Source organism: Lissotriton vulgaris, chromosome 7, assembly GCF_964263255.1.
Source record: "Lissotriton vulgaris chromosome 7, aLisVul1.2, whole genome shotgun sequence".
Classification (NCBI taxonomy): domain Eukaryota; kingdom Metazoa; phylum Chordata; class Amphibia; order Caudata; family Salamandridae; genus Lissotriton; species Lissotriton vulgaris.
The window spans coordinates 142,080,631-142,093,510 of NC_141695.1; the positions used below are offsets into that span (position 1 = coordinate 142,080,631).

At 51.2% G+C, this 12,880-nt stretch overlaps 1 pseudogene; it reads right to left on the minus strand.

Moving 5' to 3' along the window:
- Positions 1–9,016: 9,016 nt before the first annotated feature.
- LOC147701020 (28S ribosomal RNA) lies at positions 9,017–10,294 on the minus strand (annotated as a pseudogene).
- Between the last annotated feature and the right edge of the window lie 2,586 nt (positions 10,295–12,880).

The window sequence follows — 12,880 nt, forward strand, 5'->3', positions numbered from 1 at the left end:
ACAATTCCCGAAACTGATAGTAAGGTGGTGGTATAGAGACAGTCTCCGCTACCTGACCCACAGTCGCACATACCAATGGTGATACCCTTTCAGTGGCCACTTGATAACAACTCCGCAAGCAGTGATCCAGATCCAAGGTTACCGTGCGCCTTACCCAATCTATCCGAGGGTTATGTAGTTGTAGCCATGGCACTCCAAGAACCAAACCGAATGAAGGAGCGTCTATCAGATCGAAACAAACATACTCGGAGTGACCATTGTCACATATCAAACACAGAGGTTCAGTTTGCCGTGTGATAGATCCCGACGACAATGCAGTCCCGTCGAGAGCCCTTACTGGTTCGGGTTGTTCTTTGTACACACATGGAACCCTTAACCTTTCTGCCAACCTTATATCCATAAAGTTGACAGTTGCACCTGAATCGATTAATACTGAAACCACTGCACGGTTACCCTCTGCGACCACCAAACAACCCGATATGGTGAAGTGCCGTGGCGCCCTCTGTACAGCTCCTGCTACCTCATATGACCTGCTATGCTCTTCCTGCACTGCCACACACGCCACTGTCTTTTTAGGCGTTACAGTAGATGGTTTGGTTGGGCATTCACGTGCCTAATGACCAGCACAGCCGCAGTATAAGCACAGGTTCAAATCCCGCCTTCTCTTTTTCTCATCAAAGGTGAGCGGGCCTCTGACACCCCCTATTTCCATAGGTTCAACAACCGTTTTTGGGTCAGGTGGCGGTTTACTCTCATTTTTCACCCATACCGCACGGGATGACTGGAAACGACTCCGCTCCCCACGTCTTTCCAACAATGCTATGATTCAGCCTCATGACTAAATCAATAAAGGCTGCACATTCTAATGGAGGATCTACCACTTGGGACACAATGTCTTACACATCTTCCGCCAGTCCCTGATAAAACAAAGAAGTTCTCTTCTCAGCTGGCCAATGGGTTTCAGACATCAATCGGTTGAATGTGGCAATATAAGACATCAAGGGCCCGATGTAGGTAAACTCCAATTTACCACTTCTTAAATACCGAATCATACTGATTCGGTATTTAAGAAGTGGTAAATTGGAGGGGGGGAGATGTGGGTATTTCAGAATCGGTAAATACCGAATCTGTAAGATTCGGTATTTACCGATTCTGTAAATACCGAATCGGTATCCCCCATTGATTCCTATGGGCCTTGAAGCCCATAGGAAACAATGTGCATTACCAAGTCAGTATTTACCGATTCGGTAATTACCGATTTCTGAAAGGTTGCAGGGGGTGTCACTTTGACACCCTCTAGCACCCCCAATACTGGCTTGTGTGCCATGTGGCACACAGACATGCCCTAAGGGCATGTCTGTCTGTCACAAGGCATAGGTGTGCATGCACACATGTGCATGCACACCTGGATTCGGTATTTTAACACCCAATTGGATTGGGTGTTAAAATACCAAATCTGAAGGGCCTGTGGGACTGAAAGTTTAAAATCGGTAAACTTACCGATTCGGTATTTTTCCGATTCGGTAATTTTACCGAATCAGTAAAATACCGAATCAGAGAAAAAAAGGTCCCCTACATCTCAAAAGGCCAAATACCGGTCGGAAACGGACGAATTCGGCCGTTTCCGACCGGTATTGGCCACCTACATCGGGCCCTAAATCCTGTTTGCCTTGGCGTAACTTTATCAACTCCACATCACTCGCCTGCATAAAGGCATGTTTAGCGAACAAGCTTCTCATTAGCTCTTTAAAAGCCGGATAATCTTACAACACCTTATCATCACTATCTACCAAGGGTACAGTCCACTGAGCTGCCGTTCCTACCAAGTATGAAACGATAAATGCCACCTTGGCATAGTCGTCTGGAAAGGCATTAGGCCGACACATAAAAATGCAGATGGCATTGGTTCATAAACGTGCTGTGTTTAATAGAGTCCCCTGAGAACCTTTCGGGAGCTGCTAACGGTACTGGAACAGGAGTAGTGACTGACACAGCCAAGGGGGTCCCTCCACTCGCTCCTAGTCCTACACCCCTCTCAAAATGGAAGGTCGCAGGTTGTATTACTGGATGTTGTCCCCTGGTTTGATCCCTGCTTCTCATTGCACCGGGTTCCTGTCGGAACAACAGATTTTCTTGCCTTAAATCATGCATCTGAGACTGCAGGGTAGTAATCGCCCCCATGAGGTCCTGCAGCGTAACACTACCCTCTTCAGCCATCTCCTGACTGGTCCCATGCAACATCGCCCGGGCAGTAGTTCAATTCGTGGGCTTCATTTTCTGTCACTTCGACCATCCAACAGAGCCCAATACTGCAGAGGCGATGCTGATCCCTATCCCCTGCCCTCGACCTAGCAGAGTGCACCGAAATAGTGTACAGGGCACTAACTACTAGAACGCTGGAAGAGGGAGGGGGGAAAAAAGAACAAGGGAGCCTTTGGACTCTCGGAGAGGCTAGTCCCATCAGACTGATGAGCGCACCTGTAGCAGGAGACAGAAAGACAAAAGCTCAACAGAAACACATCAAGGGGAAATAGCCCAACAAGTAATCGTTCTATGGCCAAGTACAGTAACAGATACCCCTAGACAAAAAGGCTCCTCTTACCTAAGAGCCGTCTCCGGATGCTGTATAGCAGTAGGTGTGGATGGCTTCCCCACACGCCACTAGACCAAATCCAAGCAAACAATATAGTGCTTGAACGAAGGGGAAAAAGTCAATGGACAAAAAAAAAACATAGTAAGATTAAGCAAGTGTTCATAAAGCAAATACAAAGTCCAGAAATGAAGGCCCCCCAACCTAGACTAACTGACTAAGGAAAAACGCTACTCCAGTCACCGGAATCCCAAAGTGTTCGTAGAAGGAACCAAAAAGGGCAAAACGAAGGGAATTGGCTGCAACAAACCCCGGAAGTCTCTGCACAGTAGTCTGCACGCAGCCGCAAGCAAGAGGAGCAAAAATAGAATGCGGGTCTCAGAAAGGGGGGGGGGAATAAAAACACGGACCGGAAGCCGCCGGTCAGCAAGGCAAAGCTTCTGAATATCCCCACGGAAGGCAAAGCTTGATCCGAAGAGCAGAACAAATCCAAACAGAACGGGCCCAAAATGACAGGAACACAAAACCAAGCAATGAGACACAAGTAGGAAGTCCCTATATACAGAAGCCCCTCCTGCTTAGTGTCAGGTGATCTATCTATACATGGCCAAAGAAAGAGGACTGGATCACAACAAACTCCTCTTGGGTCCTCTTGGGTCACCGGAAAATAAACTTCCAATGATTAAAGCGATGACAATAATTCCAGACAGAAATTATTTCTGTCGAGTAGCCAGGAAGGCTAGCTCCCGATCCAACCTTCGGAATATATACTACTAGTATAAAGAGAAAACAGAAACCTTTTGGCAAGATAAACACGGGAACCACAGCACCAATTCACACACCCAATACATTGTTGGAATCCTCAGGGTGTGTAGATGGACATAGGCGACATAAAATAAAAAAAAATGTAAATTAAAAAATAAAAATTTCTAAACAAAGTAGTCCCCTAAAACTAGCGCCGGCCGCGACGTAGCGCTGACCGCGACCTAGACGTAATGACGACATGCGGGGAGAAGCGGTGACGTGCGGCGAGTAGTGGCGGTGAAGTCCGGAGCGGGCGGCTCAGGTAAGGCAAAGGCAGGCGGGAGGCGTGAGGCGGCAGGCGGGTGGCGGGCGGGAGGCTCGAGGCGCGAGGCGGGCGGGAGGCGGTATGGGCAATGTCAGCTCTAGGCGTGAGGCGGGAGGCGGTATGGGCAATGTCGGGGCGGGCAGCGGGGGGGTGGGGGCGCGGCAGGAGACGGGAGGGATGCGGTCTGGGCAATGTCGGGGCGGGCGGGAGTGCACAGAGGCTTAAAATGCTGCCCCCAGCCCCCTTCTGCCCCGCGCAACGCCGGGGCGGGCTGCTAGTTATCGATAAAGATAAAGAGCATTGGAGTTAACTGACTGGTCACAATTCCCAAAGGGATACTCCCCAAATTCAATCGAAAATAATGGGGCAGTGAAGGCACAGAACTTGGGACCACCAGACTCCTGTAGCCACCTTATTCACACAATCGCATAATAAGGGGAAAAAAAAAGACATTCCGTCCGTCATCTTGTGTGTTTTGCAGCAGTCTTGGTTGCCTGCTGTGCACTTTGTACAAGTCATTCAGACCAATCTTATCAGGCCCCACTTCTTTCTTTAAATTGGAGTCCCCGAAGGCATAAGTTATTTTGAGCAGTGTTATTTCTTTACATACATTTCTAATTTCGTAATCCTCTGGTTTCCGATCAATCGGCATGAATTTAGTGTTTTTCTTGTTTTCTTTCTCAATTATGTTTTTGTAGTATTGAAAAACGTAGTATTGAAAAATTTTGTCAGCACTAATTTGGCAAGTGGCATCTTCTGCCCCATCATTGATAATCCTGGCAATTTTCTTTTGGTCTTTTTTAAACATTACCTGGTATTCTTTATAGCTGCCCTTTGCTTTGGCATAATTTTTCTTGTGCGTCCGATTAAACCTTTCGATTTTCTTGTCTCTTTTTGTTATCTTTGTTAGCCTGGCATATGTTGTCCACTATTCTAGTTGACATATTGCACCAGTCTAAACGACCCTTATTGATGGTGGTTGTTAAGTCAACCTTATAGACAAGCTATCCTAGTGGTAGCATGGACCGGCAGTCTTAGGCTTAGACTTCAGAGAGCATGTGAAGCCAGCTGTTTTACCAATTATAATCCCTTGAATACCAAATGAAAGGACACCATACAAGGTATATATCAAATATATATGTATTTATCTCTACCACAACCCCTCTGTACTATTTATGAGGTCAGAGTTCGAGATACATCACAAGGTACTCAATTAGCATACGATAAGTTGCACAAATACAGTTTTGCCCTAGGGGCCTCACAAACCATATACTAAGTAAGTGGTATAAGAACCACTTCATAAATAGTGAATAGGCCTAGGGCCTAGGGAATCGCTGGGGCTACACTAGACAACCTAAGGTTAGGAAGTAGGAGACCCACATGGGACGCGTGCAGTGTCTAAACACAGCCGCAAGTTGCCATTGACTTATAATCGAGAACGAAGAAGTTACAAAGTTACTGTTTTAGGGCACTTCCGGATAGACTACAACAAAACCCCTTTAGACTAGGACACTTCGAGAGTCAAGACCCACGGAAGCACCGGAGTACTCTGTTACCTCACCCAGGGAAGCCGGGTGCATAGGTGCCTTTGGGTGTCGGGTTTCGTCAATGTTTTCTATGGAAATCTGCAAAGAAGTGCTGCAGGTGACCGGAGGAAAAGTGTCCGGGTGGATCCAAGGGTGGATCGAGGAACTGAAGAACCTGAAAGTAGAAGGGACAGAGTCTAGGTCACTAGCCAGTGACCAGGAAGGAACCAGGTGTTGTCGTGATGATCTCAGGTGAAGAGGGGAAGCTTGTCTCTGCAGCCATGAGGACCAGGAGGTGTTGATGACAACCAGGAGCTGGATTCGAGCTGTCTCACAGCGGATCTAGTTGACTGCGGTGTCAGTATCCAGACTAGACCCAACAAGCCTTGGCAAACACAATCCACGCAGGAAGTGAAGATTGGCTTCGGGGCAGACCAGCAAAGTCTAAAGAGCTTCTTCTTCGCAGAGAAACTGAAGCAAGCCTGGAGCAACCAAGAAAGCAGCTTGGTTTTAAAGGAATGTCTTCAGGGGGCTCACTAGCCAGCGGGCTAGCAACCGGGAAGAAGCATCAAGCTGAAATGCAAGAGCAGGTCCCACGCGGCTCTTGTGGAGTGTGGAGGGCTGAGCTTCGGTGCAAATGGTGCTCAGGTCTGGGGCTTCTTGTACTCCAATGCACAACTGCGAGTTACCTCAGGAGTTGATGCAGTTATTAACATGCATGATGTCCAGGGTGTCCAGTCTCACGTCTCTCGTGTCCGCCACGGGTCTTAGCTTTGCTGCGGATGTGGGTCTGAGTCAGAGTCAGAGAAGTCTGGAAGTCTAGTTCCTGTGTCGCTGCGTCTTCGGGTTCCGGCGGGAGCCTCAACAAAGCAGACTGGCAAATCACTGGTGGTGCCTGTTTTCACAGGGTGGTCACTCCTTGACCACAAGGGAGATGTATTCAGTCTTCTAGTCGAAATAGAACGTCAAAGGTCCAAGAGTTTTGTATCAGAGTTTCATTCCAGGATAATCTAAAGTCCTGGGGACACAGCACCTATCTTTATACTAAGAAAATGGGCTGGATTACCTGCTAGGTCCCTCCTATGGGTGGACCTGGGAAGAGGGTGGTTACACCCCTTTCCCTTTGCCCAGTTTCACACCAGAGCAGGGCTGGAGAGCCCAGCAACTGGTTTGAACCAGGCTATACATGGAGCACCTTGATTGCCCCAGGCAGTGTCAACCCACCCTGCCCGAATACACTACAGGCTGTCTGGGGAGGTGCTAGCACCTCCCTCGACAGGAAACCTATTGTCCAGGCCTCCCTTGCCAGAGTTTTGTCCAGCAGCAGGAGGTCAGACTCGTGTCTGTGGCAGCAGCATCCATTTTGTGATGCTGAGGCTCTGTTTAACTTTAACCGGGTAAAGCAGTAACATACATGTCTTTTCCCTCTAGAAGGGTGGAATGCTACCCCTGCTGCCAGGATTGGCGGTAGTATTCCAAAGTGTTTGATACCTTACACGACATGTTTTTATTAAACCAAACCAATTTAGCATTAACCGCTAGGATTATAATGCACTTAAGAGTATATGGTATGACTATATCATAGAACAGCTATAAAGAGATGGTTCCGAAAGCTGTAGAAGGGCTCAGCTCATGCTAGGGTACCCTCTCACATAAAACCAAGCACTCTGCCTCCAGGATTGTCAAGGCCTACCATAGGAGTGACTTATAGGTGCATATGTGCCTATATATATGGGTAGATATAGGTATACTATATCTAAGTAAGGTGTGATTACACCACCTTACCCAAGCTGAGTGATCAGCATGTGGTGTCAGTTTTTATGGCCAGACAGGGGTGGCATAATACATGCTGCAGCCCCTGGTAGGCCTTGGATGCACCTATGCCCTGGGTACCTATGGTACACTATATGGGGCTCACCAAGGTGACACAATACCCAATCAGGTATGTACCTAAAGTCCATGGTATCAATTTAGAGAGAGAACAGTTGGGCTGTGGGTCTTATTAGCAGGCCCACAGCCACACTAAAGTCAAAAAACCAGAAAATCACAGCAAAAAGTGGGGGTGACCATAGGAAGCAGACCCTACTCTCCTACAATCTTGTTCCCTTCTGGGGCATTCTAATGCTCATCTTGAGCAGAGTTCATAGGCTCATTATTGAGTTCACTTGCTGGTTCATTTGTTGGTACACTTGCTGGTGCAGGACTTATACCAGTGGTGTTTTCTGAGATATAAGTCACTACCTCATCCATCAGATCCATAGCAGCATCGTGTTGCTCTACGTTTTGGGTGTAATTCTCGATTTCTGTGATTCTATCTTTCAGTTCATCAAAGTTCTTGATTTTTTGCGCACATTTGCGATTGATAATGTCTCTGCGCTTTTCTGTTGTTACTTCCACTGTAACCTCTGGTTCATCGCAAGAGTCATTTTCAGAAACATTTGATGCTCGCAGTACATCTTTTGCCGATTTTTTTCTTGTATCTCTTCTTTCTCTTCTTTTGTCTGCAATTTGTTTTCGGTTTTTATTGTCAAAATGTGGAGCCATCAGCGCATTAATATTCTTCTTGTTTTCATATACTTTTTCCAATTCTGCTAGTAGCAGTATTTCTTCCTGTAACCATAAGTTTACCGGTTTGCTGCTTGCTTGTGCTGCTAGTCTAGCCTCATTTTGCGCTCTTGGATGCGCATGCCGAGCATGTTGAGAAACACTAATCTTTGTTCCAAATCTGAGATCACAGAAGCTGCACAGGAATTGCAGCTCACCTTTTTGAGGTCTTCCTTTACATTTGGCATAATGGCATGCAATATTGTGGTATTCAACTTCTTTGTCACATTTTGAGCAGTACGTTTTAAGATAGAAGCCTTTGTTGGAGACATGTTTTCTCAGTTCTTTAAAAGTTCCCATTATGTCTCCACAAAAGTCACATTTATATTTTTCGTTTGGGTATTTCCAATAAGTGACTTTCTTTGTGTAGTCACTTTTCTTTGTTATTACATCTTTGCTGACCTGGTACACATTGGGAAGATTTTCAAAGTTTGTTGAACCAATGTCATTGTTGGCTGAGGAGGCCACAAACTCGATGGATTTGCTAATGTCTACTGTTGTGTCTTCTTCTGCTACAGAGGGTAAACTAAGGCCTATATCGTGATCTGAATCGTTGTTGCTTGTTGCATTATTTGAAGCGGGTGCTGGTTTGTCAAATTTGTCGAGGAGGTTAATGATTTCTGGGAAATACAGCACCTCCTTACGCCATCTTAATGGGGTTTTTATCCTCCAGGAACTACCCCATCTGGAATTGGGTTTGTTTGCTTTGCAATTTCTCACTATCATGCTCGCTGCCATGATAGAACCTTGTTTGGCCTGTCTCTATAGACTTCTCTACACAGAGTCTAGCAATACATAGGCCACTCCTGCCGTTTACCCGTGCTTCATTGAATTTCTTCAATTTGACATTCAGAGTACTGGGCAGAAATCACATCGCGTCAACACCGCCTCAGGCCTTTGCATTGATTTGTTTTAATTAAACAGTCGGATTCCCCCGGTCCACACCAGTTCTAAGTCAGCTGCTAGTTGCCGGCCGAGGCAGAATCCAGCCCGCCCCCCCTGGGAGGGGGCACGGAGAGAGGCGACCACCGCAGCTGGGGCGATCCACAGGAAGGGCTCGGCTCGCATCCTGAATCGCTGCCGCCCCGGAGTGAGGCGCCCGTCCAGCCGCAGAGAGCGCCCGGCCCGCTTCACGCCGCAGCCCAACCGACCAGCCCTTAGAGCCAATCCTTATCCCAAAGTTATGGATCTGACTTGCCGAATTCCCTTACCTACATTGTTCCAACATGCCAGAGGCTGTTCACCTTGGAGACCTGCTGCGGATATGGGTACGGCCCGGCCATCTCGCCTGGATTTTCAAGGACCAGCGAGAGCTCACCAGGTGCCGCTCGAACTGCATTGCTGTCTAAGGCTTGGGCCCCTCTCTCGGGGTGAACCCATTCCAGGGTGCCCTGCCCTTCACAAAGAAAAGAGAACTCTCCTGAGGCTCCCGCCAGCTTCTACGGGATCGTTAGTGTTACCGTAATAGACGCCGCAAGGGGGCCCGACTCTGCCACTCCGGGTTCCGGGGTCTGAACCAGAGTCCCTTTCGATCGGCCAAGGGCAACGAGGCCATCACCCGTCCCTTCTGAATGGCGGGCGCCCATCTCTTAGGATCGACTTATTCATGTTCAACTGTTGTACACATGGAACCCTTCTCCACTTCGACCTTCAAAGTTCTCATTTAAATATATGCTAGCACCACCAAGATCTGCAACTGCAACTGCTCCACCTGGGCCCTCTCCCCCCTGCTCCAGTGCGCACCGCAGCGCCCCTCCTAATCCTCGCGGCTTAGCCCCCGCTGCTCTTAGTGCCAGTGATGGCCGGGTATGGGCCCGACCATCCAGCGCCATCCATTTTCAGGGCTAGTTGATTCGGCAGGTGAGTTGTTACATACTCCTTAGCAGATTCTGACTTCCATGGCCACCGTCCTGCTGTCCATATCAACCAACACCTTTTCTGGGGTCTGATGAGCGTCGGCATCGGGCACCTTGAACCAGCGTTCAGTTCATCCCGCATTGCCAGTTATGCTTACCAAAAGTTGCCCACTAGGCACTCGCATTCAATCCCCGGCTCCACGCCGGCGAGCCGGGCTTCTTACCCACTTAAAGTTATAGAATAGGTTGAGATTGTTTCGACCCCAAGACCTCTAATCATTCGCTTTAACACATAAAACTGAGGGCTCCGAGCCCCAGCTATGCTGAGGGAACCAGCTACTAGTTGGTTCAATTCGTCTTTCACCCCTATACCCAAGTCGGACGACCGATTTGCATGTAAGGACCGCTACAGACCTCCACCAGAATTAACTCTGGCTTTGCCCTGCCCAGGCATAGTTCACCATCTTTCGTGTCCTATCACGCACGCTCATGCTCCACCTCCCCAAAGGAGCGGGTGAGAGGGGCCGGAAATGCGCCTGCCACTGGAAGCACGGCAGGATCCCACTTCAGCTGGTGCGCACCAGCCCTCACCTTCATTGCGCCACAGGGTTTCACTCGGCCTCGCCTAGCGGCAGAGGCACCCCTCTGAACAGTCGTTCCAAGCTTCTGTGGAAATGTGCTGGGCATAGAGGGGTGATGGCGTGGTGCGCAAGGTCTTCGGACCTGCTGGGCAGCAGCATCCAAGGGCCTGGTGCCACCAGACCCCTCCTGCTCCGGTCAAACCACTGGGGGGCACTAGCTACCGGGGCCACTCGGCCGTCACTCTGCTGTGTAGGGTCTCCCACCAGGCGGCAGGCCCTCGAGTCGGACGGTCCATGTGGGGTGGAAGCGCTTTGCTCGAAACAACAGCTGAGGCTGGCCAAGCAGACCATCTCTAAAAGGACCAAGAGTGCCCAATGGATCAGAGTACGGCTGGGGCATTCCCATGGCAGGCCACCCTGTGCAGGGGGTATTCTGGCTTAGCGTCCCTGCCTTCTCCGGAGCAAGCAGACTCGGAGAAAAAGGACCATTGGGTAGGGGCTGAGAGGCAGGTGCGTACCGGGGCCCCCAGGCAGGTCGGGCCGGGTGCTGCCTTCCCCCGTCTCAGCATCGCCAGACCTCACGGAGGTCTTACTGAGCAAACTTGGAGAAAAAGGACCATCGCAAGGGACCCACGGACACCTTCACAAGCAGGGGAAGCGTGCACAGGACCGACAGACCCCTGTCCTGGGCCCTTGGTGGAGCGGCAGGCTGGGGACAGGGCCAAGGGTTGGAGCACCCAACCCGGGGCCCGGCGGGTCCCTGGACCCAGCCGGGTCTCTCAGGCCCAGAGGCGCTGCGGACGCCTCCCCGGGCCTGCCGGACACCATCCCAGGCACCGTGCCACACAGCAAGACCGAGGACAGAGCCTGGGATGGGGAGGCCACCCTACCCGGTGCCCTCCTGGGCCCAGGCCAGAGCTCCTGAACTTAGCCAAGCAAGGGGAGGCTCCCCAGGCACAACGGAACCCCGTCCTGGGCTGTTGTCAGTGCGGCAGGCTGGGGGACGGGGCAGGGCCCCTGGACCCAGACAGGGCTCCCAGGCCCAGGGGCAAAGGGGGAAGCCTGTCCTGGCCCGCCAGACACCATACCAGGCACCCTGCCACACGCGGGACTGAGGAAGGAGCCCAGGGTGGGGTGGCCAACCTCCCCGGGCCGCAGGGAGCCCCTGAACCCAGCCAAGCAAGGGAAGGTTTCCTGGGCATGATGGAACCCTGTCCCGGGCCTTTGGTGGGGCAGCACGCTGGGGAACGGGCCCTGGGCTGGAATACCGAAGCCAGAGTCCCAGAGGCAAAGAGGAAGCGTCCCCAGGCCTGCTGGACCTCGTTCAGGCACCCTGACACGCAGCAGGACCGAGGACGGAGCCTGGAGTGGGGAGGCCACCTTCCCCGGGGCCCCTGGACCCAGCCCATCAGAGGGAGACTCCCCGGGCCCAACGGACCCCATCAAGGGCAGCCTGCCACACCGCAGGCCCAGGGACGGACCTAGGGCTGGGGCGGCATCCTGGCCCACCCAGCTGAGGACCGCTAGGCCGAGAGGGGTCCCAGGTTACCTTGTCCCTAGTAATCTGGAGGAAGGTTACCCCTCTTTCTGGGAACCCATGAACACTAAGAGACTCAGGGGACCATAGGCCCAGATGCATATGACCTCCAGAGCCCTGGCTGGGATCGGGGATGCAAATGAGCCCTCATTGGAACTTCCAGGGCAGCCCGGCCATCTGGTCTCCCCATTGGAAAGCCTTGTGTGCGACCAGATGGCCGTGGGGAAAGGTGCAACCAGATGGCCGGTAGTGAAAGGACTTTCCTCTGCCTGCCCGAGCCTTCGCAGTAGGCAGTAGGGCTCCTGGCTGCCCACGCAGGGCTTGTGGGCTTTGCATCCAGGAAGGCTCAGGGGTCCCGGCTGGACCTCAGGCACGGGGAGGACCACCGAAGCTCTCTGGCCTAGACACCCGGGAGAGGGCTGTCCAGGTCCCATAGCGGTAGGGCTCCCGCCTGCCCTTGCAGGTCTCCGGGGCTCTGCACCAGGGACCGTTGTCCCGGGCAGATGGACACTTGGCAGGCCGTAGAACGGGGCCTCCCAAACCCCAGACCCTGGTAGAAACCCAGGCAATGGGGCCAGTCCCTGCTTCCCAACCCAGCCAGGCCAGGGAAATCCGGGAGCCTGCCCGTTCGCTCGTTTTCCACACATTTTTCCAAAAATGTACGTAGTGGCGCTACGCCAATGTCGCCCACCCCTAATTATGATGATAGCAGTCAGAGTTAAAACCAACCGGGGATTCTGAAGGGGTCCGATGGGCTCAAAGAGCCCTCATGATCCCTTAAAGATGGCTTTTCTGGGGCTTGGCCAGGAGAGCCATCATGGCAGCCGCAGCCTAACCGGGTTATCTGATCGAAATCCTGCCAAAATCCTGCTCAGAGGTGCTCCATCAGCGAATAGAAGAGTTGTGCTGGGGCTTGAAGATTTAAATGTTAATTCTTTGGAGTAATTCCAATCATACGCGTTAGTTTGTGCAAAGCGTATTTATTGGCACATCAAGTGAACAGCCAACACGTGTTTCACCCCTAAATGGCCAGCAGGCCTGGGGCTTCTTCAGGGCAGTATTAATACGATTTTAGGTCAGGATGTGTAATGGTTTGATCTATTAGTCACGGCGTAAT